The sequence below is a fragment of the Phragmites australis genome, chromosome 18 (assembly GCF_958298935.1).
Source record: "Phragmites australis chromosome 18, lpPhrAust1.1, whole genome shotgun sequence".
NCBI lineage: Eukaryota > Viridiplantae > Streptophyta > Magnoliopsida > Poales > Poaceae > Phragmites > Phragmites australis.
In genome coordinates this window covers 2,206,090-2,211,693 of record NC_084938.1, presented here as the reverse complement: position 1 = coordinate 2,211,693, position 5,604 = coordinate 2,206,090, and positions in this window count along the sequence as shown.

Sequence of the window (5,604 nt, the reverse complement as noted above, 5' to 3'; positions counted from 1 at the left end):
CGTGGTATTAATTAATGAATGTCCAGTTTCAAGGGACTGACAATGTGAAGATCTGTAGTAACAATGTGTCCATAACATCATGGTTGAAGAAGTCATATAAGCTATTAAAACACACAAGGAAGTATCTGTCTTCTATACTGTAAGATTATGGATTTAGCCTTGGGTTCTCTAGAAGTCTGTATATAATAATTATGCAGGTCGACACATGCTTGTCCCGCCTTTGTTTGGTCATCTACCGTGATCAATGGCAAATTTATGGCCGTGGTGCACTATACATACCAAACGCTCAAGATCCTAGGTCCCAAAGGGGTCATAATTGTCAAGGGAGATCAACGTGTGGCGGTTAAATGTGACAAACAGAGCCTGGACATGGTTGAACACATCAGTCAAGGGGCAACCACTTCTAAAGGCATGAATTCCAAGCATCAGAAGCATCAAGACACCGTTGAGATCAAGGACTCCAAGCTTGTAAGTCTTGCTGACACCTCCAATTCTAATGATGCCACCAAGGCTGAGACCAACGACGATGCTAGTGACAAAAAGACTAATGATGCGCTGTCAAGGCGATGCCCCTCGACCTGTCTAAACCAACCAAGATGGTTAAGGTTGGGGCTACTCTCAACCCCAAATAGGAATTCAAGTTCATCACTTTCGTCTGAGCAAACCAAGACGTGTTCGCGTGGTAACTATCTGATATGCCTGGAGTCCATAGGGAGGTGATCGAGCATCGACTAGCTGTTAAGCTCGACTCCAAACCTGTGGTTTAGAAGCAGCGAAGATATGCGGAGGATAGGAAGCAAGCTATCTAAGAGGAGTTCAACAAACTCCTTAAGGTGGGCTTTAGTTGACAAGTTTGTCACCCTACATGCCTCATAAATCCCATCCTCATCAAAAAAGCTAATGGTTGATGGAGAATGTGTGTCGACTTCACCAACTTAGACTATCCAAAAGATCATTTTTCTCTTCCACGCATCAACCAAATCATCAACTCTATGGCGGGTTATACATTGATGTGTTTTCTAGATGCCTATTCGGGATATCACCAAATTAGCAAGAGAATAGAGGATGAGGAGAAAACTATTTTTACTACTCCTTTTGGTGTATTTTGCTATGTAAAGATGCCCTTCAATTTAAAGAACTCTGGTGCTACTTATCAACGGTGTATTCAAAACTGTCTACTTCCCCAAATTAGGCGCAATGTGGAATCTTATGTCGAGAATCAGAGATGCTTTGATTGACGATCTTAATGGGACATTCGACAACCTCAGGAAGTATTGTATGATGCTCAGTATGGAGAAGTGCACGTTCGGTGTTCCATCCAACAAGCTTCTCGGCTTCATGGTGTTGAGTTGAGGCATTGAGGCTAATCCACGCAAAATTGAGGCTCTTGACCAAATGTGGTCACTTTGAATATTGAAGGAGGTTCAAAAATTAATAGGATCCATTGCAACTCGTAGTCAATTTATTTCCAGGATGGGCGAGCGAGGTATGCCTTTCTTCAAGTTGCTGAAGAAGCACAACCAGTTTGAGTGGACAGAAAAAGTGGAGCGTGGCTTCCAAGACCTAAAAAGGTATTTATCATCTCCGTTAATTCTTACACCGCCTAACGAAAAAGAGGAGCTCTTTTTGTACATTGTAGCTACCCCATAAGTTGTAAGCACGGTCCTAGTGGTTGAACAGGAATACCCTGAGAAAAAGGCCAAGGTCCAGAAACATGTTTACTACATGAGCAAAGTCCTACACAACGCTAAGCTATGATACCCGCAAGTGCAAAAATTGCTATATGCAGTCTTGATGTCTTCTCGGAAGCTGTGACGCTATTTCCAAGTGCACAGGATCACCATCATGATGACGTACCTATTGAAGGATGTCATACGAAATAGGGAGGTCACTGGATGAATTGCGCAATGGGCAGTCGAGCTTAATGAATTAAACATCGGGTATATACCACACATAAGCGTGAAATCAAGAATACTAGCGGAATTCATCGCTGAATGGACAAGCGTTGAAGAAGCAAGACAAAGTGTGGTCAAGGACCATTGGATGCTTTTCTTCGATGGATTGCTCACGCTTTAGGGCTGGAGGGCAGGTATTGTGATTAAATCTCCAAAAGGTGATAAACTCAGATATGTTGTTCAATTAGATTTTAAAGCTTCCAACAATGTTGTAGAATACAAAGGACTGGTAAATGGGCTCCGCATAGCTGCATGACATGGAATCAGGCTACATCTCGTGAAAGGGGACTCACAGCTAGTCATTAACCAAGTTCAAAAAGAGTACTAGTGCTTGGATGACAATATGGCGGCTTACTTGAATGAGGTACGAAAGTTCGAGGAAAAGTTCAAATGGCTAGAAGTAACGCATATCAGGAGGAGTGACAACTCTGGTGCAGATGAACTTGCTAGACTCGCTTTTTTCCGAGCTCTGATACCTATAGGAGTCTTCATTGAGAAACTCCTCAAATCATCTATCCTGACAGTTCGGTGAATGGATTCTGCCCAACTCGACCAGCAGTCTAGTCCAGTTAGCGAGGCAGAACCCGCAGACACGGATGTTGCACTACTCAAACGGAAACCAACTTCGATGACTCTGTACCAAGCCTATCTCGAAGGTCGAGACATCCCTGATAATGATGCATTTGCAGAGAAAATTGCTTGTAAGTCCAAGCTCTACGCTTTGGTAAATGACAAGCTCTACTGAAAAGGGAGTAACGGAATTGATGAAGTGCATCACACGAGAAGAGGGCAATAAAATATTGCTCGATATTCATTGAGGAGTGTGTGGTAATTATGCATCTTGCTGCACCTTGGTCAGAAAAGCTTTTCGCCAAGGATTCCACTGCCTGACTGCCTTCCAGGATGCTTCCGAGTTGGTCAAAAAGTGTCAAAGCTGCCAACTTTTCAGAAAGCAGACCACTCGAGCTGCCCAAGCTCTGCAAATAATTCCTCTTTCTTGGCCTTTCGCTGTCTAGGGCTTGGATATCCTGGGACTATTCTCAAGGGTCCAATGTAGTTATAAATTCCTATTCGTGGCTATCAACACGTTCACTAAATTGATCGAGGACGAACCCATGGAAAAGATAATTGTAGAAATGGCTAAGAAATTCATGAGGAGCATAATTGTTTGATTCAGTATTCCGCACTGGCTAATTACAAAAAATGGTAGCCACTTTAGAAGCAAGACCTTTGCTGCGTTCTGTGAAGAATTTGGCATCAAAACCTGTTTCGCCTCATTAGCTCACCCATAAAGTAATGGTCAACTTGGATGTGCTAATGGTATAGTCTTGCAGGGCATCAAAACTCGAGTCCTCAATAGGCTAAAGGTTTATTCAAAGCGCTGGGTGAAAGAACTTCCCTCGGTACTATGGGTCGTTCGTACTTCGACTAATAGGGCTACCGGTGAAACTCTGTTCTTCTTAGTTTATGGAGAAGGGATAGTGCTCCCAACTAAGTTGCAGTTCGGATCACCGCGAGTGGAATGTTACTCAAAGGCGGAGCTAGAGAAGTTACGATGACATCAATTTACTCAAGGAGTGTCACGATCGAGCATCTATTCAAGCGGCTAAGTATCAACAAGTGTTGTGTAGATACTATAGCTAGAAAATCCATCCCAGGAAACTCGTTGATGGGGATATTGTCCTGGGAAATGTGCAGAAATAGGCCTAACGCCATAAGTTATCACCTAAGTGGGAAGGACCATATATAGTAGTCGAAGTTACTCGACCAGGATCAGTACAACTGTCTACACCAAACGACGAGATAATCGAGCATTCATGGAATATCGACCAATTCCGAATGTTTCATTCGTAAGAAATGGTAAATTACAGGTAAGTCAATTACATTCTATTGGACCACCTACTTGATTACATACTTTTTATTTTCCATCTAACCTTCATGGCTAGTGCAAAGTTGACAGAAAGTATTCGCCTACCTCTTGCAAACAATGCAGGTTCTACTTCCCCTTGAACGAGTCGAGGAACCTTTTATACTCATCCCTCAGACAATAACTGATCATGCCGGGGATTGGACACCGGCCACTGTAACAGCCAGGAAGAGTGGCTGAGGCGAAGACCCTGCCGATGCTGTTGACCAGCACTGACGATGCTGAGTGGTCATTCGCAGGATGTGTAGGCTATCTAGTAGTTTTTGAAGGAGAAGACAACCATACTCTCTCTACCACCAGAGGTTCGAGGGCTTCATCACCGAAGAACTCATCGGCGACCTGGTCAATGACTTCATCAAGATCACCACCATCTTCTTCTCCCTCCTACATGACTTGCATCGTTGGCTCTTGTGTCGATCATTTTGCAGCGTCGACATGAAGAAGACACCGGAGGTGGAGGGTGAAGGGTCAGTGACCTCCGATGAATATTCTGTTCTTTCTCCTCTTAGGCCTCTCGGTCGATTCCTCCTCGTCAGAAGAAACAATGGTGATTCTCGGAGGAACTATAGTGAGAGGCCTTAGGGTGAGAGATCCTATCTCTTCACTTCCTGGACTAGGCTTGGGAGATGAAAGTGGAGTGTGGGGCCATGGCTCCAAGCTCTATGTGTTCTACTAGGCATTTAGGAAGAAAGGATGAAGACAGGGGGAAAAACAAACAGCCTCGAGTCTCCTCTATTTATATTGGCAGGAACGGGTCGCACTGTACACACGGAGCCGTCAAGATCCGATATCACTGTGCATGATAATTCCTCAGTCACGCAGTGCCTCTGGAGAAATTCAAGGCATTACTGCGGTATTATGACCTATCTAATCTCTATAAAGAGTAGTGCATAGTCGTGATGATGCGTCAAATCAAGGGTTTTGGTGAAAACGAGCACGAGAGGGAGTGGGTTTTTAATGCTCACCTACTATCTTGTTCGACTTTACTTGATTATCGTGGAATAGTCACAACCATGAGCTCAGGGGCTAGCACTCTCGAGCATGTGGTCGAGATTAATGTGTCGATGCTTACGCTCTTTTTCTATCTTGATTATCATATCGACTAGAAAGCCAAGGGTTACATCGTGTGTTTTTTGATGCTTATGCTCTACTCTCCACTCAATTCATACATTGAGTAGAGAGCCAGGGGCTACATCATACAATTTTTATTCGATGATTTTGCTTCACTCGTTGTCTCTGGTTATCGCACCATTCAAAGAGCCAGAAGCCACGTTGTGTGAATACTTATGATCCATTCTATACTCAAATTCAGTCATTGAGCAAAGAGATAAGGGCCATGTTAGGTATATTTTGATGCATATGCTCTGCTCTCTGCCTTATTTATCACATCAAACAAATAGTTGGGGGCTACATCGCATACTTTTGATGCTACACCTTTACTCTTCACTCGATTCCGTCATCGAGTAGATAGTCAAGAGCTACAGCAACACATATCTTCAATGGTACATGTATGTCCTTTTTTCTACTCTTATATAGACTAATCTTCTCCTTGACCATAGAGTCAGGGGCGACATAATAATACCATATTTTTCATAAATTTTGTATGCCTTTTGCAAGAGTTTATCTGGCTTTGCATCGACTGCTTTGGATAAGAGCCAATAGAAGCATATGTGGAGTTGATGATGGACAACTACACCTAATAAAGCATAACGGTACAAGAGA